Below are 14038 nucleotides of genomic sequence, written 5' to 3' on the forward strand. Positions count from 1 at the left end.
TTACTCATTGCCATTTTTGTACCTGTGTTCCTCTCTGTCTGTCTCTTTTCTTTCCTTTCCTTAAAGCAGTCCTTTAAGTATTTCCTGTAGAGCTGGTTTGGGGGAGGCATATTCTTAGACATCTTTGGCCTTGGGAGCTCTTTATTTGGCCTTCTATCTTGATTGAGAGCCTTGCTGGGTAAAGTAGCCTTGGTTGCAGGCCTCTGGTTCCCATTACTCAGAATATTTCTTGCCATTCTCTTCTTGCTTGGAGTGTTTCCATTGAGAAGTCAGCAGCTAACCTTATTGGGGCTCCCCTGTATGTTACTTTGTGTTTCTCCCTTGCTGCCTTTAATATTCTCTCTTTGTCTTGGAATTTTGCCATTTTAATGATGATGTGTCTTGAAGTGGGCCTCTTTGGGGTCCTCTTGATTGGGACTCTCTGTGGTTCCTGGATTTGTGTGACTTTTTCCCTCATCAAATTGGGGGAGTTTTCCCCTATTACTTTTTCAAATAGGTTTTCTATCCCTTGTTCTTCTTCTTCTCCTTCTATCATCTCTATTATTGTCTATTGCCTATTGTCTTCTATTGTCTCTTCTCCTTCTTCTCCTTCTGGTGTCTCTATTATTCAGATATTATTATGTTTCATATTGTCTTGCATTTCTCTTAATCCCCCTTTACTCTTTCTGAGCTTCTTTTCATTTTCTTGCTCTTTTTGTGAGTTTTTTTCTACTTTGTCCTCAGCTCACTGATCCGATCTTCTGCTTCATCGATTCTACTTTTCATACCTTCTACTGTGTTCTTCAATTTGGAAATTGTATTCTTCATTTCCTCTTGTCCCTTACTGATAGTTTCTATTTCCTTTTTCATGTTGGTATAGTTTGCGGAGAGTTCATTGTAGCTCCCCTGTAGTTCCTGGTAGCTCACTGTGAGCTCTTTGAATTTCCTGATAACCAGTGCTTTGAATTCAATATCTGATAGTTGACTTGCCTCTATTTCATCTAACATTCTTTCTGAGGCTTCCTCCTTTTCTCTCATTTGGGGATTGTTTCTTTGTCTTCCCACTGTTTGTGAGACTCTTCTTGTTAGCCTCAGCTTCTTAAATTGATCTGTTCTGACTTCCTGGGTTTGTGGTGTGAATTCCTGTGGTAGAATACCTGTGGGATTCAGTGGTGCAGTCTCCTTCAGGTATCTTGATGTTGTCTGCTTCCACCTACTCCTTTTTTCATTTTTGTGATCAGTTGGAGGGGGAGGCAAAATGGTTTATGAGAGTGGGAGCGTATTTTATATGTTTACAGTCACAGCCGGTAGAGAAGAGATAGATCTTTAGGCTACATATAGTGTTGACCGTAATCTTCAACCCAACTTGCCACTTTTAAGAAAGAATGGACAAGAGATAAGTCTCTTGTTGGGGAGGGAAGGCTTGTGACTTGGATCTAGAAACCAGTGATGTTGCGGGCGCTCAGATTTTGAGCTAAGGTGAGAGTAAAGAATGGTAACTAGCTGTAGCTTGTGAGCAAATAGAAATAGTCACTACAGTAATAGAATTCAGGAACCTGTAAAGTGGGCTAAGATCCGAGCGATGTGTTGTGAAGCATTTACAGTTGTATAGAACAGCTATTATTTACAATAATATTAGAACAACAATCATATGACAGAGTCTATGTGATCTGTCTGAATAGAGGGTATAGAACTTTGGGTAGTGTGCTAAAGGAAAACAAGCGGCGTGAAGTGTAGAAAATTGGCAATACACTGTGGAAGAGAGAATGGGGGAAACCTGTTAAATAATACAGTATAACCAGCCTAGGCTAAGAAGCCTATACAGAGAGAGGAGAAATGCAAAGATACTATTAAAATATAAAACAAGCGAGAATAAAGAAAAAATAATACAAATATGCAGCAACTTGTGGCTTCTCTGCTATAGCAAATTGAAATTTGTCTCCCTGTCTCTATTGTTGGGATGCCCCCTCTTTGGGTCCCACTCTGGTCTTTTTGAGGTTCCCAGTTGTTTGTGTCCCTTGTGGGTAAAAGGAAACAAAGCAACAAACAAATGAAAAAAGGCAGGAGAAGGGAGGAAAAGGTGACAGGTTTGGAAAGAAAGGAGGAAGGAATAAAACAGGAAAAATAAAGGAGAGGAAAAAAGTATTGAAAGATAAAACAATAATAAAATTAAAAAGATATAAGATTACAAAAAAAGTTAGTATAAAAAAAAAGGAAAAAATATTCCCATGATGGTTTCAAACTGTTGAAACCAGGTTTTCTGGATGCAGCAGGACCTCTCTGTGTGCTGGGGTGCAGACACGTGTGCGCACTTTAGCAAGCCAGACTACCAGACTGGTTTTCGGGTACCCGCACCCCCAACTGGCTGCCTGGGTCCCACAGGATCTGGCATGGTCGTTCCCAGTTCCGTGGGGGAACTCAAGTGCTTCCACCCCTCCTCTGGATCGCTGCCAGGCTGGGTGGGAAGCAAACCAAGCTGCCTTTGCAGGAGAATACCTCAGTCCACTTTCCAAAAAAAACTTCTCCAGAAAGCCTGCCTCTCAGCCCAGTCTAATCCCCAGCCAGACTGGTGACGACAATGCACCTCTCAGTTCTCCCAGGCTGGCAATTGCAGAGTCTGAAGTTGACCATGGCCCTTTGTCCTTGTTACCCTCTCTGTAAACTTAAGCAGACAGGTCTCTGCCCGTTGTTGCCTAGCCTTGCTTTGATGGGGATGGAGGGAGCCAGCTCTCTCCCAAGGACCCTGCAGCAGGCCCAAGTCTCCCAAAGAGTCTGCCTTAGACCTACCTAGTGCTGGGGCTACTGATAAGTCCGTGGCAGATGCCCCTAGTGCTGGTCACAGACAGAGGCCTCTTGACCCTGATGGATGCCTCTAGGTGCTAGCCAGGACAGCTGGGCACTGCCACCGCTGCTCTTGTTTTTACTCAGGTCCCCGAGACCCCACTGACCTGCAGCTGTCTGGTCCTTCAGTGTCCGTCACAATCTCTGGTCTCTTAATTTCATAAATGCTGGGGATCTGTTGGCTGTTTACGCTGTTCCTCCATAGATTGGCCAGGATTTTCTCCCATGTGTACCGGAAATGGAATCTGCTCCATCCTACTTCATTGCCATCTTCCCCCTCCTCTCCTCTTATAAGTACTTAAGGTAGAAATGGGTAGTGCAAGTCCACAATTATTGACTTTTTGAGTATCACCTGTATTATCAATATTCTATAAGCTACTGTCAATGAGATAAAAATATATTCTGAGTTAAGGGGCTTACATTCACTTAGGGAAAGTAAAAATAAATCATATCAAATCAATGTTTAATTGTAAAATGTTTACAATTATTTCTCATAAAACTTAATCAATCTAATGACAGAGGGTTTATTGAAAAAGGTAGAGCTGGCTCTACTTTGAAGGATGAACAAGATTTGAATAGAAAAGGAAGTGCTTTCAAATGAAGTGTATTCCTGAAAATGATTATAGATGGAATCTCTAGGGATTTGTGTTCTCCTCCTTGTATCTTTCTGTATTGTTTGATTTTTTTATCAAACAACATCATTTTACTAATCAATAGACAAAGTTTATTGTCTCATTATTTTTAGACAAAAATATATTACCTCAAAGTTTTAAAATAATATCCAAACTATGAAGGCCTAACACAAGCTGAAACACTAGCCACATGGTCTTAGAAATTAAGTTGGGATTGTTTTTCCAGTAGAATTACCTCAGATAATTGTGCTAGATCTTTTTTCTCATCTTTCTCTTTTGGCTGGAGCTATATAAAAATTGTTGCTAAAGGCTGCTTTCAAAATCAGATTTTCCCTTTGTTTTTATTCTGTGTAGCCACCTCATTTTTATACTCCTGTGGGTATTTTTGTTTGGTTGGTTTTTTATTTTTATTTTTATTTTTGTTCTGTTTTATGTATTTTTAACTGGCCGATTATTTTGGACCAAAGGCCATGTGCTGAGACTCAAGTGCTCTCTAGGGAGCTACAGCTAACATTACATATGGAATGTCCAGTTGCTGGATTGCTCGTGCCCAGAGCTCTTTATGACTATTGGGAGCTTTTCAACTGCTGCAGACAAGGAACCAATGTCTTTTCTCTATTCAAAGCTGACAATGGCTTGCAATTCACTTTAAATTCTCCTCATGGTGACCTTTGATATTATATCAGCAGTAAATGAAAGCAGCAGTTCCTGTTTTTGCTAAATTCATCAGACTTTATTTTTATACTGGAGAAAAAATACTTTCATTACTATATTTGGTTCCTTTCTGCTCTATTGTGAAGGTCCATGAAAGACTTTCCCAAGAGTCTCTGGCTACCCAGTTGAAAGAATACCATGTCTGTGCATTTACTGTGTATCATATTGTACAATGTTTGGTTTCCATAAGATTAAAAAGACAACAATTTTTATTTTTTGCCATCTCCAGGTTGGCTTTCCAAGAAATTTCTGACATGGTTTTACTGGACTTGGAAACATCAGGGGAAATAAATTGTAATTGCACAAATATAAAAATCATCAAAAGAGGTGAATATCAGGTAGACTTGTTGAAAGCTCAGACCGTTTTTCACTATTTACTTCTTGTCACCAAATTAAATTTCAGATTATGTTTAGTAAGAGGATTACAACATTTAAACAAATAATAACTTTACACAGCAAAACCTAATTATATTTGTTGAGTCTTGTGCTTTGGATCACTCACAGGAGAGAGATTTGGAATCGACAGTAAAAAGTTCTCAGTATTCATTATATCATTCAGCCTATTATTATTTCCTTAACAGAAAATGCATTTTAGACACCATTACTTCCCATATCTAAAATAAGATGTGGTACATCTGGAAAATTATTTTTACCTATGACTTAGGTGAACTCACAATTGATCTTACTTCTTTTTTATTAAAAAATTACACTACAAAATTTTGGGAACTAGAAGGTGGTCTTAATATGAATTTATTTCTTAGCAATTACCAGACAGCATAATGGAATATACCATCAAAATAGTCAATAAATTGCAATAAAATTGAAACTAATGTTATTTAAAAATTAACTATGTAAAGGGAACTTATTAAGTAAATTTGTCATTATATGTCATCCCTGTATGCTTAACATGTACATTAATATAAACATTATTACTATTATACATTAATATGCACAAAACATATTCCATATAGGTGTCAAATATCTAAAAGGTACAAATCCAGGAAGATAGTGACGGAGTAGGACAGAGCGATTCCAGTTCCCATATCCCTGGGAGAAAATCCTGGCGGATCTACTGAGGAACAGCACGATCAACCAACAGTTCCCCATCACTTATGAAAATAAGAGATCAGAGATTGTGAGGAATAGACCAGACAGCTGCAGGTCAGTGGGGTCTCAGGGACATGAGTAAAGACAAAAGTGGTGGCGGTGGGGGGCTGGCGCCCTCAGCAACTGCCTAACAGCTGTCGCGGTCAGGGTCCAGAGGCTTTGGTCTTCGACCAGCGCCGGTGGCGTCTGCCATGGAGGATGCTTCAGAAGCCCAGCACCAGGTGGATCTACAGGAAACTCTTTGGGAGACTTGGGCCTGCTGCAGGGTCCTTGGGAGAGAGCTGGCTCCCTCCATCCCCATCAAAGCAAGGCTAGGCAACAACGGGCAGAGACCTGTCTGCTTAAGTTTACAGAGAGGGTAACAAGGACAAAGGGCCATGGTCAACTTCAGACTCTGCAATTGCCAGCCTGGGAGAACTGAGAGGTGCATTGTCGTCACCAGTCTGGCTGGGGATTAGACTGGGCTGAGAGGCAGGCTTTCTGGAGAAGTTTTTTTTGGAAAGTGGACTGAGGTATTCTCCTGCAAAGGCAGCTTGGTTTGCTTCCCACCCAGCCTGGCAGCGATCCAGAGGAGGGGTGGAAGCACTTGAGTTCCCCCACGGAACTGGGAACGACCATGCCAGATCCTGTGGGACCCAGGCAGCCAGTTGGGGGTGCGGGTACCCGAAAACCAGTCTGGTAGTCTGGCTTGCTAAAGTGCGCACACGTGTCTGCACCCCAGCACACAGAGAGGTCCTGCTGCATCCAGAAAACCTGGTTTCAACAGTTTGAAACCATCATGGGAATATTTTTTCCTTTTTTTTTATACTAACTTTTTTTGTAATCTTATATCTTTTTAATTTTATTATTGTTTTATCTTTCAATACTTTTTTCCTCTCCTTTATTTTTCCTGTTTTATTCCTTCCTCCTTTCTTTCCAAACCTGTCACCTTTTCCTCCCTTCTCCTGCCTTTTTTCATTTGTTTGTTGCTTTGTTTCCTTTTACCCACAAGGGACACAAACAACTGGGAACCTCAAAAAGACCAGAGTGGGACCCAAAGAGGGGGCATCCCAACAATAGAGACAGGGAGACAAATTTCAATTTGCTATAGCAGAGAAGCCACAAGTTGCTGCATATTTGTATTATTTTTTCTTTATTCTCGCTTGTTTTATATTTTAATAGTATCTTTGCATTTCTCCTCTCTCTGTATAGGCTTCTTAGCCTAGGCTGGTTATACTGTATTATTTAACAGGTTTCCCCCATTCTCTCTTCCACAGTGTATTGCCAATTTTCTACACTTCACGCCGCTTGTTTTCCTTTAGCACACTACCCAAAGTTCTATACCCTCTATTCAGACAGATCACATAGACTCTGTCATATGATTGTTGTTCTAATATTATTGTAAATAATAGCTGTTCTATACAACTGTAAATGCTTCACAACACATCGCTCGGATCTTAGCCCACTTTACAGGTTCCTGAATTCTATTACTGTAGTGACTATTTCTATTTGCTCACATGCTACACCTAGTTACCATTCTTTACTCTCACCTTAGCTCAAAATCTGAGCGCCCGCAACATCACTGGTTTCTAGATCCAAGTCACAAGCCTTCCCTCCCCAACAAGAGACTTATCTCTTGTCCATTCTTTCTTAAAAGTGGCAAGTTGGGTTGAAGATTACGGTCAACACTATATGTAGCCTAAAGATCTATCTCTTCTCTACCGGCTGTGACTGTAAACATATAAAATACGCTCCCACTCTCATAAACCATTTTGCCTCCCCCTCCAACTGATCACAAAAATGAAAAAAGGAGTAGGTGGAAGCAGACAACATCAAGATACCTGAAGGAGACTGCACCACTGAATCCCACAGGTATTCTACCACAGGAATTCACACCACAAACCCAGGAAGTCAGAACAGATCAATTTAAGAAGCTGAGGCTAACAAGAAGAGTCTCACAAACAGTGGGAAGACAAAGAAACAATCCCCAAATGAGAGAAAAGGAGGAAGCCTCAGAAAGAATGTTAGATGAAATAGAGGCAAGTCAACTATCAGATATTGAATTCAAAGCACTGGTTATCAGGAAATTCAAAGAGCTCACAGTGAGCTACCAGGAACTACAGGGGAGCTACAATGAACTCTCCGCAAACTATACCAACATGAAAAAGGAAATAGAAACTATCAGTAAGGGACAAGAGGAAATGAAGAATACAATTTCCAAATTGAAGAACACAGTAGAAGGTATGAAAAGTAGAATCGATGAAGCAGAAGATCGGATCAGTGAGCTGAGGACAAAGTAGAAAAAAACTCACAAAAAGAGCAAGAAAATGAAAAGAAGCTCAGAAAGAGTAAAGGGGGATTAAGAGAAATGCAAGACAATATGAAACATAATAATATCTGAATAATAGAGACACCAGAAGGAGAAGAAGGAGAAGAGACAATAGAAGACAATAGGCAATAGACAATAATAGAGATGATAGAAGGAGAAGAAGAAGAACAAGGGATAGAAAACCTATTTGAAAAAGTAATAGGGGAAAACTCCCCCAATTTGATGAGGGAAAAAGTCACACAAATCCAGGAACCACAGAGAGTCCCAATCAAGAGGACCCCAAAGAGGCCCACTTCAAGACACATCATCATTAAAATGGCAAAATTCCAAGACAAAGAGAGAATATTAAAGGCAGCAAGGGAGAAACACAAAGTAACATACAGGGGAGCCCCAATAAGGTTAGCTGCTGACTTCTCAATGGAAACACTCCAAGCAAGAAGAGAATGGCAAGAAATATTCTGAGTAATGGGAACCAGAGGCCTGCAACCAAGGCTACTTTACCCAGCAAGGCTCTCAATCAAGATAGAAGGCCAAATAAAGAGCTCCCAAGGCCAAAGATGTCTAAGAATATGCCTCCCCCAAACCAGCTCTACAGGAAATACTTAAAGGACTGCTTTAAGGAAAGGAAAGAAAAGAGACAGACAGAGAGGAACACAGGTACAAAAATGGCAATGAGTAAGTACCTATCAATAATAACCTTAAACGTAAATGGATTAAATGCTGCAATCAAAAGACACAGAATAGCTGAATGGATAAGAAAGAATGACCCACACATATGCTGCCAACAGGAGACCCACCTCAGGACAAAAGACCATCACAGACTAAAAGTGAAGGGCTGGAAACAAATTTTCTGAGCAAACAGACAAGAGAAAAAAAAAAAGCCAGGGTAGCAATTCTCATATCAGACAAAATAGACTTCCAAAAAAGGGCCATAAAGAGAGACCCAGAAGGTCACTTCATAATACTCAAGGGAAGAATCCACCAAGAAGACATTAATAGTGTAAATATATATGCACCCAACATAGGAGCACCCAAATATATAACGAAAATCTTAGAGGACTTCAAGAAAGGGATGACACCAACACAATTATAGTAGGGGATTTTAACACCCCACTGTCAAAAATGGATGGATCTTCCGAACAAAACATCAACAAAGATATATTGGAATTAAACAATGCCCTAGATGAAATGGACTTAACTGATATATATAGAGAGAGCCTTTCATCCCAAAGAAGCTAAACACACATTCTTTTCAAATGCACATGGAACATTTTCAAAGATAGACCACTTTATAGGACACAAAACGAGCCTCAACAAATTCAAGAAAATGGAAATCACACCAAGCATTGTCTATGACCACAAGGGACTGAAATTTTAAACCAATCCCAAAGGAAAAAACCCCAAACACCCAAAATCNATGGTGTTGGGAGACCTGGACAGCTACACGCAAAAAAATGAAACTCAATCAGCAATTTACACCATACACAAAAATAAATTCAAGGTGGATAAAAGACTTGAATATAAGTCCTGACACTATAAAAGTCATAGAGGAAAACATTGGCAAGAAAATCTCAGGCATTCCACACAGCAACATCTTCACTGATATGTCCCCTAAAGCAAGGGACATAAAGGAAACAATAAACAAATGGAACCTCATCAAATTAAAAAGCTTCTGCATGGTCAGAGAAAACAGAATTAAAATGAAAAGAGAGCCAACCATATGGGAAAACATATTTGCCAACGACACCTCGGACAAAAGCTTAATCTCTAAAATATATAAAGAACTCACACAATTCCACTCCAAGAAGACAAAAAACCCAATTAAAAAATGGGCAAAAGACTTGAACAAACACTTCTCCAAGGAGGACATAAAGAAAGCCCAGAGACACATGAAATGATGCTCAGCATCACTAGCCATCAGAGAGATGCAAATTAAAACCACAATGAGATACCACCTCACACTGGTCAGAATGGCCATCATAAACAAATCAATAAACAAGTGTTGGAGAGCATGTGGAGAAAAAGGAAACCCTAGTGCACTGGTGGGAATGAAGACTGGTGCAACCACTATGGAAAAGAATATGGAATTTTCTAAGAAAACTAAAAATGAGCACGCTTTTTGACCCAGCAATTCCACTGTTAGGAGTATATCCTAAGAACCTTGAGACACCAATCCAAAAATCTATGCACACCAATGTTCATTGCAGCACAATTTACAATAGCCAAGAGTTGGAAGCAACCTAACTGCCCATCAGTAAATGAATGGATCAAAAAACTATGGTACATATACTCAATGGAATTCTATGCAGCAGAAAGAAAGAAGGAGCTCCTCCCCTTTGCAACAGCATGGATGAAACTGGAAAGCATTATGGTGAGTGCAATAAGCCAGGTGATGAAAGACAAATGCCATATGATCTCATCTTTAACAGGAACCTAAGCAACAAACAAGTAAGCAAATTACAACCAAAGACACTGAAATACAGAACAGTCTGACAGGGACTAGAGGGGAGAGATTTTCAGGGGAAAAGGGGAAGGATTCACAGTAACAAGTATAAAGGACACATGGACAAAAACTAAGGTGGGGGGTGGAAATGAGAGAGAGGTGGGAAGTACTGGTGGGAGGAGTGGGATGGGAGTAAAAGACAAAACTGTACTTGAACAAAAATAAATGTTTTAAAAAATTTTTAAAAACTTGTTTAGATTTAAAAATAAGGAGAAAACTGCAAAAAAGAACTTATAAGAGGAGGCAAAAATAAAAATCTACATAGTTTGAGGAGGTTTAAGCTTTCCTTGAGATTTGGGAATAATTTTCCCAATTTACATCAATGGATATATATTTAAAACTGTGGTTAAATGTAACATAACTTTTAAAACTTTTAATCCAGGACCACTCTACACTTTTAAAAATTATCAGGACTCCTAAGAGTTTTTTGTTTGGGTGGGTTATATCTATCACCAATTACTATGTTATAAATTAAAACAGAAAAAAATTAAAACACTGGAATATACATGCACATAATCTGTTAATCATCAAAATGATGACATCATATATCATGTAGACTCTTGAAAACTCTATTGTACATTCACGAGAGAAGAGGGTAAAAATATCTTTATTTTATATAAAGATAGTATAATATCTTCATATAATAGTGAAAATATTTTGAACATGTAGTCTCTACCAAACAATTTTTGGGGACTCAGCTTTTCCAAAACTACACATTCAAACATGCTGTTCTAGATGAACTGAAATCAACACCTTTATTCAAAACTAATCATGGCATTTGGAGGTTTATGGTACAGAAGGGAACTGGGGGCATCAGTAAAATCAAAGGAGTTTAGGTACCGGGGCAGCTGCCACCAAGTGCAGATCCAGCTGTGCACACCCAATTCCTTTTGGTTCTAAGTCCAGTATAGCACCTCTTAAGGATCAGCTCATTGTGAACCTTCTTAAGAAAGAACAAACCACCCAGAATAAGATTTCAGTCATTGGGGTTGGTGCTGTTGAATTTTAAATTCAACAAATATCCATAAATAGTTGGCATGGTCTGTGCCATCAGTATCTTAATGAAGAACTTGGCAAATGAACTTGGTCTTGTGGATGTCATGGAAGACAAATTAAAGGGAGAGATACTGGATCTTCATCATGACATCCTTTTCCTTAGAACACCAAAAATTGACTCTGGCAGAGACTGTAATGTGACTAAACTCCAAGCTGGTTATTTTCACAGCTGAGGCATATCAACAAGAGGGAGAAAGGCATCTTAATTTGGTCCATTGTAATGTGAACATTTTTAAATTCATCATTCCTAATGTTGTAAAATACTTTCCCAACTGCAAATTGCTTATTGTTCAGTGGATGTCTTGACCTATGTGTTCTGGAAGATAAGCAGCTTTCCCCAAAACTCTGCTATTGGAAGTGGCTGCAATCTGGATTCAGACCAGTTCTGTTGCCTAATAGGGGAAAGGCTGCCAGCTTTCCCATTAAGCTATCATGAGTGGGTCCTTGGGGAACATGGACACTAGAGTGTGCTGGTGTGTAGTGGAGTGAATGTTGTTGGTGTCTCCCTAAAGACTCTGCACCCTGATTTAGGCACTGAGACGGATAGGGAACAGTGGAAACAAGTTCACAAATAGGTGGTTGACAGTACTTATGAGGTGATCAAACTGAAAGGCTACACATCCTGGGCCATTGGATTATCTGTGGCAGATTTAGCAGAAGAAAGTATAATGAAGAATCTTAGGTGGGTGCATCCAGTTTCCACCACAATCAAGGGTCTCTGTGGAATAAAAGAAGACATGTTCTGTAGTGTTCTCTGCATTTTGGATCAGAACGGAATCTCAGATGTTGTGAAGGTGACACTGACACCTGAGGGAGAGCCCGTTTGAAGAAGAGTGCAGATACACTTGAGTGTAGCTTCAGAAAGAAGCTACCTTACTCTCTAGGCTACAATAGGATTTTAGATGGAAATTGTGCATATTGTCCCTTTTATCTGATCTATGACTAGAAACATCAATTTCCCAAAGGTAGAAATAGTAATGATTCATAAACCCCTGCATCTCTGTCCTGATGCTGGATGGTGCTTACCTTGCATAGTCCTAACCTGGTTAGTGTGAAAGATTTCCACCTCTTCAAAGGCCCCACTGCCAGTGTTGCACATACTACAGTCGCCCTTCAAACTAGATATGTGTTCACTGTGTGTTATATAACTGGTGGTTCCTTTACCCAACCTGGCTAGTCCAACATTTTTTCTCTCTAGTCAATCACATCCTAGGATCCAATGTATAAATCCAATATTGCATGTCTTGTGCATAACGGTTCTTAAGGATCTTATTTTGTGTACTGTATGAATCAGATTAGTGTACATTGCTATATACTGTAAAAAGAAAGTCTACATATAAATAATGCAGCCAACTGTCCAAGTGTCATACCAATTAAAACACAAAATAAGCCTTGAACAGTGAAAAAATCAAAGGACTTTATGTTCTAGTCCTTCTGTTTCTAGTCAGTGAGTTAAGTCTGGAAAATAACTATTAGTTCATCTCCCAAAGGCTAAGCTTCAGGACTATAAGATCATATAGTCAGTATTTCTCTTTTGTGATTCAAAAACCACCCCTTCAGAATCAAGAAGTATTTAAACTTCAGGTAATTGGACCCCACTACAGATCAACTAAATAAGTATGTTGGAGATAGAGCCCAGGAATCTGCTATTTTAATAAGGTTCCCAGGTAAATCTGTTACTCAATAAAATTTATGAACCATAGACATAAATAAGTGCATGAGGCACTTAAAATAGTACAATAGGCACATACTACCACTTGTTCTGGTTTGGCCATTTGCAGAATGACCCAGTGCCTATGGAAAGATTGACCACTTTGGTTCAGATATTACCATAGGGCTGTTGAAACTTTGGTAACTGAATGAGATTTCTCCATTATTTTAGTAACCTTCTAAGAGGTGCTTTCCCATTTCCTGGCCCTCCATAGTCTGCTCTTTTCTTCTTTTTTAAAAAAATATTTATTTATTTATCTTTAGAGGGGAAGGGAAGGAGAGAGGAAGAGAAACATCAATGTATGGTTGCTTCTTGTGCATCCCCTGCTGGGAACTGGCCCCTGTCGGGAACTGACCTGCAACCCAGGCATGTGCCCTGACTGGGAATCGAACCGTGACTGCCTGATTCACAGGCCTGTGCTCAATCCACTGAGCTACACCAGCCAGGGCTTGCTCTTTTCTTCTGATGAACTCTTTGCTCAATAAACACGTATATCAATCTATTATTGTGAAAACCAGAAGTGAGAGTATAACAGGGGGCAGAGTGGGGGTCCCCTGAAAACCCACACAAACCTAGATTGGGAGAAAAGGGAAGTGGATGGTACAGCAGTTAAGCTACTTTGCGGAACAATGGCAAGTTAATAGTTGTGCTGCTGTCCTGGGCAAAATGTGTAGTGACTTTAAGGGCATATTGTGACTCACAACATAGGTGAGGAGGTTGGTGCCCCTGTGTCATAAGGATCTCTTACTCTTATGTTACCAAAAGAAGGTAAAAGATACAGGGGAACTAGCAAAAGTAGCACATCATAGGCGGGGCCTGATAAGAGATCACATAGGAAGTTCTAGGCTGAGCATTTAAAATAAGGACAGGCTGAAAGAGAAGGGGATTCCATCAGGAGGTCTGAAAGAGAGGAAGCAGGAGGAAAGGGTATAAAGAGACCTGATGGAGCTGTGCAGGCCTAACTAAGCATGGATTTGTGGGAGATGCCTGGAATGGAATTGAACTATGACTGGGAATGCAGACTTCTGCTTATCTGAAGGGTGTACAGAGAAGCCACTCTTTTGGGTCATGCGCCTCCCTGGAGTCCACCCTATCCAGTGTAACATGGCATATGTTTCCCTGAATCATTACATGCAGGCTGAGAACAACATACCTCAGATCCTGAAGGAGAGAGCTGCTACGAGAGG

The 14038-nt window shown here is 39.9% G+C and overlaps 1 pseudogene; it reads left to right on the forward strand.

Annotated features, from left to right (window-relative positions):
* Positions 1-10855: 10855 nt before the first annotated feature.
* Positions 10856-12086, forward strand: LOC118983749 (L-lactate dehydrogenase A chain-like; annotated as a pseudogene).
* The last annotated feature ends 1952 nt before the right edge of the window (positions 12087-14038 follow it).

This window comes from Sturnira hondurensis, unplaced genomic scaffold (genome assembly GCF_014824575.4).
Source record: "Sturnira hondurensis isolate 20B ecotype Veracruz unplaced genomic scaffold, ASM1482457v3 Scaffold0003038, whole genome shotgun sequence".
Lineage (NCBI taxonomy): Eukaryota > Metazoa > Chordata > Mammalia > Chiroptera > Phyllostomidae > Sturnira > Sturnira hondurensis.